The sequence below is a fragment of the Schistocerca piceifrons genome, chromosome 2, assembly GCF_021461385.2.
Source record: "Schistocerca piceifrons isolate TAMUIC-IGC-003096 chromosome 2, iqSchPice1.1, whole genome shotgun sequence".
NCBI lineage: Eukaryota > Metazoa > Arthropoda > Insecta > Orthoptera > Acrididae > Schistocerca > Schistocerca piceifrons.
Window position 1 is genome coordinate 591,803,878 of NC_060139.1, and position 19,673 is coordinate 591,823,550.

Consider the following 19,673-nt stretch of genomic DNA (forward strand, 5'->3'; position numbering starts at 1 on the left):
CAAACTACTTGCGCGCGACGTCGGAAAATAAAGTTTGCATTTCGAGAAGCTCTAGGCCTGCTCTTAACACGTGAGCTCCGAGAAAATCTAAACTGAATTCGCAAGTAGGAGAATACCGAACAATGCTCCGCCGTGCCGCGGACGAAGTGTCGCAGACAAGCCGAACTTCCTCTCCCCGACGAAAACGCGGAGCGGGCGAACTAGCTGTTGTCGACCGCCATACTGCCGGCAGGTGGGGTCCGCGAGCCGAGGGTCCTGATCGATTCCCGGCGCCGCACATCGCACCCCGCGGCGTCCGTTATCGGTGGACACAGGTGAACCACGCCCTCCTGCCAATGAATCAAGACTACCTGCTCAGCTGTTCTCCTGCGCCACTCCACTCTAACGCGAAACATGTGACAGTATAGACACCACTTTCGTGGGCAACGACTTCATAATTTCTGAATGATAAACACGGGGACGAGAAGCATTCAGTTCTAATCTTCCTGGCTACTTACATACGCACAACCTAAGTTGTTCTGGTTATATCTAAAAATTGCTCAACAGACTTCACTTATGTACTATACCGCTCGAAAAATTCAATGGGGTTTTACCAACGACGAGTAAATGGATGTTTTAAATTTAGGAGTACTTCCATGAGTTATTTATCAAAACACACAAGATATAATGAAACTACCAGTATTAAACCCACAGCGGTTTCTACTGAAAATTGAATCTGAATTCTAGACTATGTGACGAGAACAGGCAAGTTACTTTTGACATTGTCATCCTATAGACAATCTTCAGAAGACGATCAAAAGAAGGGCACAAATGTAACACTGTGATGTGATGCCCTGCCTCTTAAACAGCTCTGTTTCGGCTGCTGTCTACTTTCAAGTTACCAAATTCCTGAACGGCTCTCTGTAATCGATGATAGTGTCCATGAAACCAGAGCACTGGTCGCCAGAAACCGATCTATTTGCAATCAACTCTCCAACTACTATTAGTCAGACAATGCTTAAGGAAACAAAATAGAATAGCTCAGCAGCGGACTGAGTATCTTATCGAAATGGCTTTGACGTTGCTTACCTTCTGTTGCGATAAATTGAATTGCGATAGTCATCTGTAACATCTCAGCAGATTTATTTACGCACATTTTGTTAATATGACGTTCAGCAGTTATTTTCTTCCTAGTTCACACTAAATCAACACATCCCTCCAATGGTTTTAAGAATGGTTATGCAATATGAGTTATAAAGAGCTCTTTTTCCTGTGGTCGCTCTGTAGCTTTCAGCTCTGGATTTTACGCGTCGAGGTCGTAGCAGACAAATTTCTTTCATTACGAAGAACTAGTGCAGCTGTGTCTACTTTTCGAAGTAGATGACTTATTTACTCTGTCTTGGATGGAGGCAGATGGTGTTACTGTTACTACCTCTGAGAGCATATCAAACTGATCCTGAGACCCTGGCAGAAATGCCAAAGCTGGGCCTTCCCGCTCCCCTTTTTTCCTACAGATTTAGCAGATTATGTCATTCTGTACATAGGTTAAATAAAAATATTGTAGAAATATTGTTTTTTGGAAATGACGCGATGTTGAGTTGTCGAAATATCGCTGCTTCTGGATGACGTTAGCTGGTTCCATTCGCGTGTTATCTGAATATTGCATACGCCGGCAGCACCTCACGTTTCAGAGCACAAGACTGGCTGGAACGTGTAGTGAACTACGTAAACCTTCCCTCTCTTCTGCTCGCTTTACCCACTGTCGCGTCTCGCTCCAATCGTCAAATTGCTAACGAATGACATCTGTCTGGTAGCAGCGGTTTGTCTATTATGCTACTTGGACGAAATGACTGTGCAGGAATGAATGTACCAACGTGCACATCTATAGTCGCGGACCGAGGGTAAGGTTGCTTCCTGTAGGAGACAGTCGGGAACACGTGTGGCAGGTGATCCGACGTACGCACCTCTACCAGTTAATTCTTAAACCTTCCTCCTTATATTTTTCCCATCAGTTTCCTTCTCTTCTGTACCTGCGCGCTTGGCAGTGGCCTAGCTTGTCGCGGCGCCCTCGCTACGGTCTTGGTTCCAGTGGAAATGGGGCAATGGGCACGTTAATGGACTGATATGCAATAAGATACAGGGTCAGATTCAAACACTGCAAACTAATTAGAAGAAAGAAGAACTGTTCCCACGCTCTTAAATTAACGATGAGCACAAAGTGGGAATCCCACACCTCTGTCGCCCTGTGACATCTCGCCAAATGCCAAGTGTGTAACTGCGCCACGTACATTTCTTGTGAACATTATATCTTGCTAAAAGGCCGCCAAATCTGACGTCCCAGTCAGCTGAACAAATCACACTCAGCAGTGTTACTTGCATTCACTCCACAAGACACTAAAGGGTTGTTAAGGAATTAAACGAGGATACTGACATATCTGTTGATAGTTGACCACCAATGGAAGATAGGATTCTCACCAGTAGTTAAAACCTGAAGTAGCTTAAGTAGGGGAGAGTGGGGCACATTGAACCATAAAAAATATTTCTCCTTGTTACTCATCTAATAATTTTACCACAAAGTTGTGATTTACAAATATTACAGTTTAATCATTCAAGTATCAAATGGCCTTATATGATTCCATTGTCATTGTTTTTTTAGCTGCATGCCTTTGAAGAAAATTTGGAAAATCGTTTATTGTGCCCCACATCTAGGGTACATTGAACCAGTTTAAACAGGTTCATTGAAAGAACCTATTTAGCATACAAAGGAAGTGAAAATGTACTTTAAACATAATGTTTACATATATTCCACGTGTGAATCATATAATTAAATCTTAGCCACACTATCACGTATCTTATTTTGGAATTACCGAACATCAATGGACTAGTCTGATACCAAATTTGAAAGATGATTTTTGTCTCTTTGTCACACCATCAGTAGCAGGTCGTGGGAGCATGTAAATTATGTTGCTAACTGGAACAAAAGCTTCATCCTTTACCTCCCATGTTTTCACTTTTTCTCAAAAATGATACCTGATGGTCTCCTGGGTCATTGTTCAGTTTCAAAATCTTCCCCACATAGTAAACCGGTGTTTTGTTTATCGATTAAAGGACGTTGCTCTGGGTAAGCTGCAGCCCTCTAGGGTTCATTTACTTAAACTGAGATTTCGTTTCATGAACCAATAGAACCAGTCTACACCAGCCATTCCCTCCGTCCAGTTCTCAGGACATTTCAGACCATTTTTGAAAGCCAGCTCACTTGCTAAACGCCTGCATGTTTGAGTGTTAACACTAAATCGTATCTTAGAAGAATGCAACAAATACTCCACTAATTCTTTCTCCTGCTCCACAGAAAATACCTTAGGATTGTCATAGTTTGTTGTCAATCTTTCACTGGAACCACATTTAATGTTTTGAACTTATCGTCGAGGAGTAGGGTAAGATATTGAATGATATTTAGGTGCTTGGCGAACTGCCATGCCCTTATTAAGAACATCCTGAACAGCTTCTTGCATAACATCATGGTCAGTTTGACTTCCTGCGGTGCGAACGAACCACCTTCAAACCTGATAATATAAAACAGGAATGCTGAACGTCTGTAATTTAAAAGCCTTAAATACCTACACATATGTTTTTACCCGTGCTAAGGAAACAAAGTACTGAGTGCTTGTATTGGACAATTGAAAGATTCCTGGGACACAATGAACCATGGCTCATTGTGTCCCCAAAGAGCTTGGTTCAATGTGCCCCAACAGTACATATTTCAAACAGAGCTCATGTGAGGTTATGAATGAACATTGTTAATATTTGAAGATCTGTATCATTAAAATATTGATATTGTTGCAATGACTTTATTTAAAATTTGGTGACAAAGGACTGAACAAAATTCTATCTACGCCTCCAAAAATTACTTCACTTTCGCGAAACTAACTAATCACCAGTAAAACACTAATGGCAGGAGCTAGATCCTGCAGGAAACAAATGGCAGTCGGTAGAGCTGTACTGACAACATATGCACAGAGGAAAAAATAATTTACCACCTTATACTGAAATCATGCTACCTGATGCATTGTGCCCCGTGGTTCAGAGTGCCCCACTCTCCCCTACAGTTTATTACCCATTGGGGAAGCGCAAATGAAGATGCCGCTATCCAGCACGTCGGTATAATGAAATGCACTAAGAGCCAGCGGGTCGTGCGTTTTCGGGACGGGCGAAGGGCGCGTGGGCGTGGATGTGCGTGCCGGCCGGAATGCGTGCCCGCAGTCACGCAGCATGCGGGCAGCTAGACAGGCCTTTCGCTAGCGGGCCAGCTCCGCTGCTTTCACCGGCCGCTCACCCGAAGAGTCGCCGCCGGTCGCTGCGGATGGACAGCGCATTGTCCTCATTACCCGGCGAGCGCGCCGGCTAGTGCGCCTTATTTACGCTCTCCTTTACTGCTTGCAGGCCTACGGTGCTGCAGTATTCGAGCACAAACAACAGAATGAGCATCTAATTCTACCTAAGTTATAGAGCCAAATGTCGCAGGTCGATCAATAATGATAATCTGCGTCTATATAAAAATTAGAGTGTTTATGTAGTGTGATAGCACTGTGACCGAGGTTTGCGTTGTTCCTTATCCTCTTCTGAGATCTCGTTCGCGCATGCAACCAAATAAGAAGCTATTTTTAAGCCATACGCGTTTCACTTTCATTAAGAAAGCATGTAATACACATGTTTTGTATGCATCTAATAATTGTTTTTCCAGATATACTATGGTATTTATTTTTCGATCTTGTTATCACGTATGTCGCCCTGAAATTGTCCCTAGTCGTCCTGTGCACACCAGAATGTCCTGCGATGTCCTTGTGTAGTTGACAGGCAACCCCTTCGACTTAGGTGGTATTGCCTGCACTTCACGAGCTACAGCAGCTGCGAGGTACCACTCAGCTGGGGTGCGTGGGTGGCACCGAGCGTATTGCCACACTGGGCGGGGGGGGGGGGGGAGACTGACTGGCTTTCAGGGACCCCCCTTTGCCGTTTTATTCACTCACGTGTGAATGTCACTGCCCCCCCCCCCCTTGTGATCACTCCACAGGAGGGGTGAAAACGCATGAACACCTTTTGCTACTTTGGATCACGTTTAAATTTCGTCAAATGGCGTTGAACAATCCCTATTGTTTCCACCCTGTGTTTCCAGAGCAAGGACTGCGGTCGCACTGCGTTCCAAAGGGATCAGGTGATGTTCAATTCGAATGCAGCGTCACGATGTCCTCCGTGTAGGGTTGAATCGTCCAGGGCGTATCAGCGATGTCTAACATCGTCAACATCATCCTGTTTCTCGTCACACTGCGAAATGTCGTGTTCGACTACGAAATGTGTGCGAATGGACGCACATAGGGAGGGTGTGGTTTCATTGACGCCCTTTATGCCACCTGGTGAGTCTTCTCGTGTAGATTCTGACCGGCGATGTGTCTGAAATGTTTTTCTCCGCCACCCAGGGGCGATTACAACCCTGGGCGTCTCGGTTATGACCTCCATCGCGAGGCGTCGAAAGAGGTGGTGTGACTATCCTCCCACAGAGGGACACGCCCAAGGTGGCGTTGGGCAGAGTTGTGGTGGAATTTGGTGCCAATGTGACATCGTTAACCAACCTAACATGAACTGGTTAACTGTGACTTTTTTTCAGCGTGTGTCGACACCTCGATGTTTCAAGCATCGCCGAGCCCGAGTATGATATCGCAGTGCGCCTCGCTTTTCTACCATTACGGAGGGATGCTGTAGACATATCTGAGCTCAATTTCGAACTTATGTATAAACGCGAGACAATTACGAAGTTTCGAAAAGTAATGTTTCAATTGTGTTGTGCAGTGTATTTTTGTTTATTTCACCGGAACACTTACATTCGAAGGCTTTTTTTTAGTGTGTGTGTGCGTGGGAGGGGGGCTCCAAATTAACGTAGTGGCAATTCACTCATCATGCTAGCCACTAAAACAGTAGCGTACCAATATGTATAACATAACCAAATTAAATAGTAATTTCTTCAGCCTCCTTACCACTGACACTTACTAAAAATTGCGAGTTCCTCCACTCAAATTCCTCCTCCCCTTTGGCCAGAGCATCCCCCACCACACACAGTAACACACTCATCTTCACCACAAACTAGGATCAGACTGCATACAGCCGCAATAAGACAAAAGACGATCGAAAAATACACAGCAACATTATGAACAGGGAACACACGCAAGCAGCGCACTTTAAAAAAAAAACGCAGTGTTCACAAGCGTCGACAATCTGAAATCTTGGTACAAGTAGGAAAACGATGTACAATTTTAGGGCACAGACATGTGGAAAGATCAAGAAATACGTACGTAGAACCAGAATGTATTAACTTGCTCTCCAAAACGTTCTTGCCTAACAATGAGATAAGGAAGAAACTGCACTATACTAATATAACTGGAAATTCATTTTTTCAATGCATATAACGGTATTTTATTACAAGCAACTGACGATACTTCGTGAATTAATGAAAGCGAAAAATGTAACATCTAATGATTAGTGAATATTAACAAATGCCGTGCACTGTGCTATCGAAACAAAGCTTCTGGGTTTACGAATATTACTACACTGGCGTAGTGTCTAAATAAACCATTGACTGAGAAGCTAAGCACATGGAATGAATACAAAACGTGGAAAAAAAAATGGCTCTGAGCACTATGGGACTTAACATCTATGGTCATCAGTCCCCTATAACTTAGAACTACTTAAACCTAACTAACTTAAGGACATCACACACATCCATGCCCGAGGCAGGATTCGAACCTGCGACCGTAGCAGCCGCGCGGCTCCGGACAGAGCGCCTAGAACCGCTAGACCACCGCGGCCGGCACAAAACGTGGAACCCGACAAATTAACTACGCACTATTTTATCAGGTATTTCATATCGACGCCCGTGCTGTGAATGCGCGAACTCACATTATCCTTTTGTGTAAACTGAACGCGGCACAAATTCACAACCAGCACTTTTAAGTATCTACCTAGTTCGCCGTCTGTTGTTATTACTGCTTTCTGCATGAATCGTCAAGTTATCTTTCAACATCAGTCATGGTTTGTAAGCCGCTATTTATTCTATTTGTACACGATCTCTAGGCTGCTTTAAGACAACCTAACAGAACACTGTTACTAATACGTGTGGGTGTAAGAACTACCTGAAGCATATTAAGTACTGGATTATCTTGCAATTCATGTTTACTGCTGTTTTTACTGACTCCTGTAGGTTTTTGTAATTTGGTTGATAAAATACGGACCACACAGTTTTATAGTTAAATAAAATGTAACGCAGGTAATAGACTGCTTTCAGAGAAAATATACCTCTACAAACCATTCATCTTGTAAAGTTCCATACATTCACTGAACGATCTGTTTTGCCCTTGAAAAACAACGTATTACTGTAACTGAGCAACTGATGAAAGTCTTGCAGTTTTTTTAAGATAATTTGAAGCTAAGATTAAGACACCGTTCATAACGCAGCAGTGGTAAGACAAACATTACTGTTCATGATCATAAAAGACCTCGCCAAATTATGAACTTCTTCCCGATGCGCTATCTTCCGCAGCTGAAGAAATTAAACACGTTCGTTCCCAGCGGCGCTACAGTTGCAGTCACAGGTCAGCTGCTACCCCATTACCATGCTGCGACGTCAACCGGTTTATTAACCCATTACTGATGCCCAATAACGCAGTATTTCTACAAAGAAAACGTCGTGTTTGTTTGCAAAGTGATACACAAATTCCAACAAGCATCCAGCTCTCAACAATCTGGGTGCGGAGCAGACAATAGCTACTTTCTGATCAGTTTTAATCGCTCTGAAGTGGCTAAGTATCTTTCTGATTTTGTAACTTCTATAAGTAAGAAACTTCGCCACTTTCAGGCAAATTCTTAGTGAGATTTATGACAGACTCTGCTTAAGATCGTCTAGTGCGGTAAATTCATGCCTATTACTGATATGTTGCGACAGTAAATGGCACCGTGTGATATTGAAATGTGAAAGGACGTTTCGAATCACGAAACTGAAATGTCTTTGTGAATTGGACAGAAATCCTGAAACAGGGACATTATTGGGTTCGGGAGGACCGTGGAAAGAAAATATTACCTTCGGAGTGATACGACATACAGGGGTTGGAAATTTAGTAGTGGTGACTACTTACTTACAACTTACACAAAATAGATGCAAGTTTCGAAGTTTTGCTGTCCTTCGGAGTAGTCACCATCATTGTGTATAACCCGCTTCCGGCAATGTGGAAGTCGTAGGATACCCTTAGTAGAGCCAGTTGTGTTCTAGTTCGAGTGGAGTTGTCTACAGTCAGAGGAATCTCTAACAGTCCTGATACGAATGGCATAAAGTTTGTGAGTTGAAGTCGCGAAGTCACAAGGGCACAAGTCGCGGGTGGTTTGGGGAGGGGGGGAGGGCGATTTGGTTGGTGGTACAGCGGTTCCCAGTTCCATCAATCTAACAAATTAGTCACAACATGTGTGATATACGCCCCAAGCATTGTCCTGCAGAACGTGTCGCTGCTTCTTCTCTAAGCTGGTCACAGACTGTGTTCCAAAAATGAACAACTTACAGGAGAAATAAGCGGCAACACTTTCTGCTGGACCAGCTTATTATTTTGCAGGACAGTGCTTGGACGCAAATCGCGCACGCTGTGACTGATGTGTTTGATTGAGGGAGCTGGGAACTGCTGTACCAGCCTCCCGTCTCTCCCTCCCCTCCTTACCCAGACTTAAGTCCTTGGGACTTAAGTTCATTCCTAAATTGAGGGAAGCACTTCACGGCATTCGGTTAAGAACTGTTACACTGATTATTACGGCAACAAACCGCTCCACCAAGAACTAGAACACAACTGGCTCTCCTATGATAACCTAAGGCTTCCTCATCGATGACAACGGGTTATACAAAATGCTGGTGACAACTCTGACTCAGAGTGTTTCGAAGCATGTGTATTTTGTGTAATTTATAAAGAAGTAGTTGCCACTATTTAAGTTCCAACCCAATCTAAACTCTCGAGAGCCATGCACATTTACATAATGCTACGCAACCCACCCACCATAAGATGTGTACGTAATAGGAAAGTTTCTCCTTCCCCGTTGGATTCGCGAATAGCGTGTGGTAACAATCGCTGGGTCTTTTTGTATGTCTGAATGTCATTTTTTCGTAATGCCCATTTTATTGGGGAGATAGACCATGTACTCTCAAGTCTACAAGCTTTCGTGGTCGTTGTCACTGAAGTTAAAATCGTCTCGGTAGTAAACTGCATACTGTTCGTCTGAAGTTTCTCCTTACACAATCGACATTTTAACCCTCCTGCTGGTGTCTTTCGGATGTTCTGGTCTGTCAGGTTCAGTTATAAAAGGGAAGAACAAGCGCAGGAAAACTCCCTTTCACAAACAAACGGGACTATGGTCTCTGACAATGTTCAGTAATCCGAGGGCACTAGAATACCCTCAACAAGATCCCAGTGGAGGGTCGAAACGTTGATTATATGAGGAAACAACTGAAAGGGAACGTGATGCGGTTTAGCAACCTAGAAACTTTACCTACAATAAATATCAAGTTTGAGTCTTCAAAAACGTACGTTCTTGTAATTTTGTGAGTGAACTTTTAGATCGTGTGTGTAAAGATAATACTAAATTCGACGGAAGAAGTTCACAACTAAGACGAACGGCTATTGTTCCGCAAAACTGCTGAGTGAGTCTGGCTGTAAACGGCGCGAGTTCACGGTTCTGAAATAACAGCTGCAGACGAGAGTGCAGACAGGCCAGCTGGCGGTGAGTCAGACCCGTGCGCTCCACTAACAGGTTTGCCGATGCAAAGGCGGTGGGGCGTGACAAACGGCGGCGCCAGGTACTGCTGCATAAGGAAGGCACGCCGCTGCGTCCCCCGCAAGGTAGCAGCCAGGCCCTGTGCTGCGGTGCGAAAGTGCAGCTCCGCGCGAGACTCTGGTCCTTCTGGTTTCAGGAGCACCATTGTGATGTTAATTCACCGTGATGTTTTTTTTTCGGTATGTTGAGTGTATCAATAAGCTCACTCTCCTCCGCTCGCTGCCAGGATTAACAGGTTTCCAAGAGCCGCTACAAGTCGCAACTTGCGAAGTTATTTGACCTGACATCCGACCGGATCGACGCGCATATTGGGCGATGAACTAAGATGCATAGCACTGCAGGTTTGCTGATGCAACTCACATCACTTTGTGCTGTTAAAGGCTTCAAGTGGCGGTTTGGAAACACTAATTTGTTGCCAAAGGGTAATTGGTATCCGATGCTGTTTTCGTTTGATGAGGCGAAACTATAAATAAAGCAAATAACGCACGACCTGAGGTGGTCTATTTGTACGTTGATTACAATGGTCGCAGTATCCCTGCAGGCTGTGTCTGGATTTGCTATATACACTCATTCGTATGAAATAACCAGTGCATCCTGATGACTAAGCTAGTAATTAACACATGAAAACAAAATTCCATCGGCGATATGTGGTGAGAATCTTTTACGCGTAAGTGTTCTTGAAATCAAGATTCAAGTAAAATTTTCTATTTGTGGGGATCCACAGGCTCGAGATGTTTTGTTACTTCTTATTGTCAAGCACAGCAACATGGTAACTGACAGCAGCTGACAGTTTTTTGTCACAGATTCATATTCATCCAAAGACTAAGAATAAGTCTTTGGATGAATATGAATCTGTGGCAAAAAACTGCCAGCTGCTGTCAGTTACCATGTTACTGTGCTTGATAATGACAAGTAGTCGAAAGTATCTAATCGCACAATTAAATAAAAATCATTTCAGTCTACTACGTAACATATTTACATTTATTAAGTATCCAAGTAGTTTGTTTTGCATTTCTATCCGGAGTTAATAGGCTGAAATATACCTTTACAGGATCTTAACACAATTTCAGCTCGTAAAGGCGAACATATTTTACTGTCAAAGCGTTATGGCTTCTAGTAAGAACAGGACGCTCTACGGTGTAACACTTAGGATGACATCAAGATTAATGTTTTGCACCGAGGTTATGAATGCTAAATCGAAATGGCCAGACGTGGATTTGAAGCGTAGTCCTCTGAAATGAAAATTCCACATAGAAGTCACTGTGCCATCACACGTCGCTTACATTAAAATAAAATTAACACTATCATCTCCGAAACGAAACACGTATTTTCACAATACCAAAGTACGTACACATTCTGCAACAACTGCAATAAAGTGATGCTAAGTTGTGACATTTTGCGTATTGTCAAATGTTTGCAATTTAGTTCGTTTATCGATTGTACGTTAGCGCTCTATAATATTTTATCATATTAACGTGCTACGCCTCTCAATTTAATAAGCATTGCATTGTGTGCTTACAAATATATTTAAGAGGAACGTTGATATATTTACTTATTTCATACCGGAAATTATTTGTGGTGTATATGACAAGCAAAGATGAGTCAGACCATGAAACGATTTAGATGGAATAACCTAGAAGAGCATTCTGATAGCTTTGTCGTATACTGTTATAACTGATTAAGTGATTTCTGTTACAGCAAACGAAACAGAAAATACTAAGAATTAAAGCATCTGGTAGCACAACGGAAATAAGAGGTACGTGTAGTTGGGCAGTAAATCTTTGAGAACTGTATGTCGCCAACTTTAGCCCTCTCAAATATCAACAGCACATTTACCTTCTCCAAGCCACCGTGCACTTCAGCTGACTCGCGGCACTCCGTCCCTAATAATTATTTACTATCGGTAGTACGTAACCCAAATAGATTATAATCTTGATACTGACTATATTTTAACCAGAAGATAATTATTACTGAAGATATCCATAGATATACATCTAAGCCTACATGACTATTCTCCAGTTCGCACTGAAATGTCTTGCAGAGGGTTCATCGAACCACCTTCAGGCTATTTCCCTACCGTTACGCTCTCTTAATAGCATGTGGAGAAAAATAAAAATTTATATCTTTCCGTACGACTTCCGATTTCTCTTACTTTATTATGGTCATTTCTTCCTATGTAGTTTAGCGTCCATTTAATGTTTTCGTATGCAGAGGAGAAACCTTGTGATTGAAATTTAGTGAAAAATCTCGCTGCAACGAAAAACCCTTTGTTTTAATGAGTGCCACCGCAACTGGTCTTCTTTGAACTGTTTCCGTGTGCACCCTAAGTACTACCCGGTAAGGATCCCATATAGCACAGCAGTACTCTAGCAGAGGACGGACAATCGTAGTGTAGGCAGTCTCTTTAGTAGACCTGTTGCATCTCGAATGTGCTATGCCAATAAAATGCAGTATTATGATTGTCTTCCCACACCATTAGGTTATTCGTAATTCAATTGCGACATGAAGTCGCCTAGGAGGCAGGCGACGAAGTTGAAAATGAACAATAACAAGGCATAAAGGCTGGAATGGTTGGTAACCATGATGTGTTTCGGACATACCCATCTTCAGATATCTAGGAGCAACATTCTGGACGTACCTATAAAGGTTACAAGATACGTATGTAACAAACATAAGCCGTTTATGGTTATTACATACACATTTTTAAACGTGAACACATACGTGCACCTTGTTGCTTCCGGATATATGAAGATAGGCGAGTCCGAAAAGCTTAATTTTGCGATCAATAAAGTCACTATATTTTTGAAGTATGACTGCCTTTACGCTATACTACTGTTCGTTATTCGTAATTGTTATCCTGAAGTATTTAGTTGAATCGGCCATCTTTAGATTTGTTTGATTTATCGTGTAACCGAAATTTAGCCAATTCCTTTTGGTACTTATGTGAATGACCATGTTTTTCGTTATACAGAGAGAAGTGCCACTTTTCGTACCATGCGAATATGGTGTCTGCGTCACTTTGCAGTTAGTTTTGATCCTTTGATGTCGTAACTAGACGGTATATGACAGCATAATCTGCTAACAATGGAAGAGTTGTTCAGGTTGTCTTCTCTATCGCTTTTTTGCAGTATAATAGAAACAGTCGATGGCCTACAATACTTTCTTGGGGAACGCAGATATCACTTCAGTTTTACTGGATGACTTTCCGTCACATTACTATCTTTCTGGCAGGAAATAACTAATGTAGTCGCACAACGACATACTTCATATTCACGCAGTTTGATTAACAGAAATTTGTAAGTAACAGTGTCAAAAGCGTTCTGAAAATCTAGAAATATGGAATCAGTTTGGGATTCCTTGTCGCTAGCACTCATTACTTCGTGCGAGTTACGAGCCAGTTGCCTTTGACGTGAACGTTATTTTCTGAGTTTCATCTGTGTGTCAGTCCAGGCTGTGGTCATCCACGGGCATACCCACAGCTATCTGCATCCGTGAAAATCCACTGTGATAATGCTAAGCGACAAATCGTTCAGGTACAGTAGATGCGTCTGTTTTTAATGCGATCGCTGCGCAGCGTTAGCCAGCGCCCACACTAACACCCAGGCATCACCAGTAGACTACCCCACAGGGGCACCGGCCGGCAGCGAACATCTATGTAACATAACGCTCACCCGTGCTGCTTCCCCTCCCACGCTCGCAACGGGAAGCCCGTGGCGCCGGAAGCGGCGGCCGCCGTATTCGCCAGAAGCTACAGCAGCGCCGCTCCCACGCCTTAACTTACCGTATCCTAACGGGCGCTTCGGTCGTACTGTACCCTCTTCTCAAGATCGTCTCCCGCGTGCACTGAAATCCCGTGAATTTAATCTACAGAATGTGTACAACAGAAATACCCTTAGACTCCAAGAGGAATATTTTATGTTATCAGTCTTCGGACTGTTTTGATGCGGCCCGATAAGAATTCCTCACTACTTCATCCGCAAACAGCAACTGCACCCAGCGTCCACAGTTACTTGCTGGATGCATTACAGTATGTGTTTTCCCTTGCACTTCTTAGCCACTACAGTTCCTCAGATACCATGGAAGTTAGTTCTTGAAGTCTTCACCAGTGTCCTATCATCGTGTACCTTCCTCTCGTCGGGATTTTCCGCGTATTCCTCCCCTGCGGACTCTGCGAAAACCTCTTTTTTTTCGACGTCATCCTACAGCATCACGTCAAATACGCTTCGTGACATGTTCATAGCTATTGTTCAGCAGCTGCGGTGCGTATTCTTTTCACCAAAAATCAGTCGACAGCGGCACAAAAATTATAATTTCACTTTACCGATTTCAACAGATCAACCTGTGAGATGCAGGTTTAAGTTACAGGTAGGCCGACGTCAGACTGGGTCTGACGGGAAAGACGTTTTTCGCTAAGAAACAAATAACAGTCACGCCGGAAAAGTACATAATGTATGCGCCGAATAGCAACGAACAGACTGATAAAACGATTCAAATCTCCTCTTTTCCTGATTTCCCACAGTCCGTGAATCATTACCATACAATTTTGGACTCTAAACTTATTACCAAAAATTATTTCCCCCAAATTAAGGGCTACGTCTCACAGTGGTAGATTTCTTTTGGCCAGGAATGTCTTTGTCTCTGCTAGTCTTCTGCTTTTTTTAATGTTCTTGATTCGTCGCCATTCTTAAGTAACAACCTGAATGCCGAAGAAGACAGGTGATGACAGATGTATTTCCGAACCACCAGTTTAGTAACTCATGGTTATAAAATACTCGAAATATCTGTAGGGTGAACAGCGTGGAGTAAGTGTACGTAAGGAATGTTCGACTTAGTTTCCAGAGATGTGAGAACACGCGAAGCGACTCTGATCACGTTCGATCTCGGATGACAGGGGGGGGGGGGGGGGGGTGAAGGAAGGTAAACCGTATTTATAAAATTTGTAGATTTACAAAAAGAAATATCTTGAAAGCCTGGACTGGAATGTATTTCCCGAAATTTGGAAGTCTTGAAGAATAAAATACTGGGAGCAGAAGATTATCTACAACTTGTACAGCATCCAAAGTGCATTTACAAGAGTCTAAGGGAATGGAAGAGAGACTAACTCAGGAGAAAGTGAGACAGTTACCATGTAATCGCAGTTTTATTCGATCTACACTTATCCTCTCAGTAAGCAGCAAAAATTAGGAAAGGGAATTAAAGTTCAGTGATAAGAAATCAAAACTATTTGGTGTGCTAATGCTATTATAATTGTGTCAGATACAAGGAAGACTTGAAAGATCATCTGAACGAAGGTTTTCCAGAAAGTTGTTTTAGATGAATAGCAACGAAAGTAAAACGATGGTGATGGAGTGTAGTAGAATTAAACCACACTATACTGGGGCAACAAAGTCAGACCCTTAAAGTAGTAGATGCGTCTGCCCTTTTTAGGAAGCAAAATGCTAACAGGAAGAATGCTGAGAACAATTCGACTAGGAGGAGGCAGGTATGGACTTTTTAAGATACATCCTGACGCACCACGTGATAACTAATTTTGCAAATGAGGAAAATGTGAGCCGTGGGAGGATGGGAGAAGGGGTAGGTCAGCCTAGAGGGAGTCACAGGGTTGAATACCTGAGGGTGATTCATTTATCCTTCTCCATTATTTCTATGTTTATAGTGCGTTTTAAAATTACACTGACGAACTTTCACCAACTTATTATCTATAATATATGAGGAATGGGGAGGGAGAAAGAGAGAGACTAGCGCAGTTATATCTTCACCATTGTACGGAGTAGAAAGCACAGTGATAGTTGAATAAATGTTGGAAGTCAACACCACAGGAAATAAGGTATTACATGTAACCGTATATGCTCCACAGTTCACACCTGATCCGCCATTAAATAATAATAATAATAATCACCGAAAAAACACAACAGCTGGAGACTCATCATGCTAGGAAAGAACAGTATAACATCAATATCACAAGTTCAGCCTTCGCTGACGATCTTGCCATCCTTTCGGAGGATGAACGAACACAGCAATTCGTCACATCGAAGTAATCAAAGAATTTGCCGAAAAAGTCGGGCTCCAAATCTGTCATAAAGACTGAATTTGTGGCCACAAAACACGGCAAAAACAGAAAATTTGATCACAGAATACGGCACAATAAACAGAGTCAATCGCTTTAAATACGTACATAGTGAAATCATCGAACCTACAGGAACAGGAAGATTAGCCCAAAAAGCACGTGAAGTCAAAATGCGGAAAGCATACAGGAAAATTGCTAACATCTACAACAAAAGGTACATGAATAAGAAAACAAAAATTCGACACCATGCGACAGTCATTAAACCCGAATCACAATATGCAAGCGAGACCCTAAATCTCACATAATAAGGGGATTTCGACAACATCAAAAAAGGTGAAAGGAAAATCATCAGCAAAATTCTGGGTTCAAAGGTCGCAGACGAAGGATATAGACTACATTCAAACCCGATAACAGAAAAATACTCCAACATTGAAACAGACTTCCGCAAACGATGACTGAAGTTCTATGGACACATCATGAGACTAGATGACAACAGATCAACAAAGAAAATTCTAATGTACTCAGGGAAACTAAAAACAATAGTCTGGATCAAACAAGTTCAAACTGATCTAAAAAATGCCAACATCACATCCGCAGACATCGCAGATCGAAAAATCTTCAGACCGAAGACCCACTGCTGGAAAGTTGCGCCAGAAGAAAGACCCAAAAGATCTACTGGAAAATGGACGGAAGAACGTCGAGCTAAACATAGCTAGAGGATGAAACAATTCTGGAAGGACAAGAAAAATAAACACAGATCGTAGTTCGCTTTATGTTATCCTCTGTGGGTCTAAACAATTTAAATAATCTCCACGAAAGCTGAGTACTCTACGGAACTGCACCAAAATGGTCGATTATTCCATTCGTATTTCTTTGTTAGCCGTGCAGGTCATAGCTAATCAAAATACGTGCCGCACCGCACGAAGTTTAAGGAGAGTAGCGGGGAATAAATTAGCAACCGCAGGGAGTCTGCGTTACAACGTAGAGGATGACGCAGCTAGTACGCAGAATCTGTGCGAGAAGAGCCAGACACGGTTTCCTGGAAGGCTGTGTCAGCAGGTCACCCCAGCTCAGCTGTAGTGTCGTGCGGCTGAGCCGGAGGCGGCCTTGCACGCCGGCGGCCGCGCCCGAACCGTTGCGGGGCAGACCGCAGAGTGCGGCAGCTGTGCCAACAGCCTCTCTCCCGGCAGACGCCTCAACTCCGAAGCCAGCTGCGCCGCGCGATCGCCGCACTCACAGCTGTTTGCATCTGCTGCTGTTCAGGCACTTCTCTCGCCAACATCGTAACAGGGATTTGGGGCGGGGAACGGTACCAACAGTCTGATACTTGGGATTGACCAGATTCCATTATTGCCCAACGTACTGCCTTGTTGTAGACTGACTTGTGTCATCATTTAGTCTTTTGATTACATTATGGGAGTAGCAGTGATCAATGAGTTACAAATATTTACTATTAAAACAGTCTTGATCACAATTTATTTATGGTTTCGACCACTACTGTGGTCATCTTCAGACCTACAAGTATACAAAGCTTTAATTAGAGGGCTACATACACTAAAGAAAATACATAAAGTTATGAAGCTATAAAACGATGAATTACCATTGAGTAGGAACCTCTTTCTGCGGGAGAATCACTACTGGAGAAACCAGTGCACGTCTTACTATAGATAATGGAGGCTCCGCCCACTTCTGACGGCATGATGTCATGATGCCATTACTAACCAATGAGTTATAAGTCGAATAACAGTGTAAAATTTGTTAGTTAAAAGAACATTGTCGTGAAATAAAAATAAACACACACTAAAGTTAGCTTATTAAACAGCTATTGCCAATTAAGAAGCATTAAAATATTTAAATGTGTAGGATAAATGAACTTCGGTTTGCAGGACATGGGTTGCCCTCTCAAGGCCTGTTAGTGAACCATTTGGAACCACTTGTTGCCATGGTGAAGTTGGACGCCGTTCCAAAGATGAGGCAGCAGGCTTCCTTCCACTGAAGTGGAAGTGTTGCTGCTCAATAATACATTGCCTGACGTGACAGTCTTCGCCATTCCACTTTCTCAACAACTTCGTTAGAAAGAAGCCTACTGCCCCATCTTTCCACTGGCTTTTGTCCTCACCATGGCAACCACTAGTTGGCCTATCGACTTTACAAGGAAGGAAGCCTGCTGGAACGGCGTCCAACTTCACCGTGGCAACGAGTGGTTCCAAATAGTTCACTAACAGGCCTTGAGGGGGCAACCCGTGTACTGCCAAACCGAAGTTCGTTCATCCTACATATTTAAATTTTTTTAACGCTTCTTAATTGGCAATAGCTGTTTAATAAGCTAACTTTAGTGTGTATTTTTATTTCACGACAATGTTCTTTTAACTAACAAATTTTACACTGTTATTCGACTTTTAACTCATTGGTTAGTAATGGCATCATGACATCATGCCGTCAGAAGTGGGCGGAGCCTCCATCATCTATAGTAAGACGTGCACTGGTTTCCCCAGTAGTGATTCTCCCGCAGAAAGAGGTTCCTACTCAATGGTAATTCATCGTCTTATAGCTTTAAAACTTTATATATTTTCTTTAATGTGTAGCCCTCTAATTAAAGCTTTGTATACTTGTGGGTCTGAAGATGACCACAGTAGTGGTCGAAACCGGTCACCTTAATAAACAAATCGTGATCAAGACTGTTTTTAACAGTAAATATCATTTAGTCTGTCTCATTCGTTCGACAATCATATTTATACAGCAGAACTTAGTATGTGTCTGGGGTGTGGGAGTAGTTGCAGGGGAGAGGGTGGAAAGGCGCTGGATTGGGATGAAGTAAGCTAACTGGACAAGTTTATCGGCTAAGTAGGCTACCTACGTTGGTAGACAATCCTGGCGCAATTTCCGTCCTTTATGTTTATGTGTTCAGTGAAGAAGAAGAAGAAGAAGAAGAAGAAGAAGAAGAAGAATTGCAAGATCTGTTGAACAGAATAACCAGTCCAAGGAGTATAGAGTATGGTCAGAGAGTAAACAAAAGGAAGAATAAAGTAATATGAAATGAAATGTCGTGTGGCTAGGGCCTCCCGTCGGGTAGACCGTTCGCCTGGTGCAGGTCTTTCGAGTTGACGCCACTTCGGCGACCTGTGTGTCGATGGGGATGAAATGATGATGATCAGGACAACACAACACCCAGTCCCTGAGCGGAGAAAATCTCCGACCCAGCCGGGAATCGAACCCGGGACCTTAGGATTGACAGTCCGTCACGCTGACCACTCAGCTACCGGGGCCGGACAATAAAGTAATGAGAAGTAGCAGAAACGAAAATAACGACTAAATTATTAGAATTGGTGATCACGAAGTAGACGAAGTTAAGGAATTCTTATACGTCGGAAGCAAAATAACCGATGACAGGCGAAGCAAGGACGACAAAAAAACCAGGCAAAGAGTGCATTCCTGGGCAACGGGAGTCTAGTAATCTCAATCGTAGGGCTTCATCTGAGGAAGAAATTTCTGAGGCTGTACGTTTGGAGCGCAGCATTTCCTTTTTTTTGTGGTGAATCATTGACTTCAGGAAAACCGGAATAGAAGAGGCTCGAAGAGTTTCAGATGTGGTGCTATGGAAGAATACTGAAAATTAGGTGCACTGGTAAGACAGGGAATGAGGTGGCTCTCCGCGGAACTGACGAATGGTGGAATACATGGAGAACATTTACTTCTGCATCCACATCTACACTCCACAAGCTACCTTGTGGTATGTGACAGAGGGTACTTCGTGTATCATTGTCACTTCCCC

At 43.0% G+C, this 19,673-nt stretch overlaps 1 protein-coding gene across 6 annotated transcripts in view; it reads right to left on the bottom strand.

Moving 5' to 3' along the window:
* Positions 1 to 19,673, bottom strand: part of LOC124776660 (nuclear receptor coactivator 7) — a 703,675-nt gene that overhangs the window by 606,620 nt on the left and 77,382 nt on the right. The gene's annotated exons all lie outside the window — the stretch shown is intronic.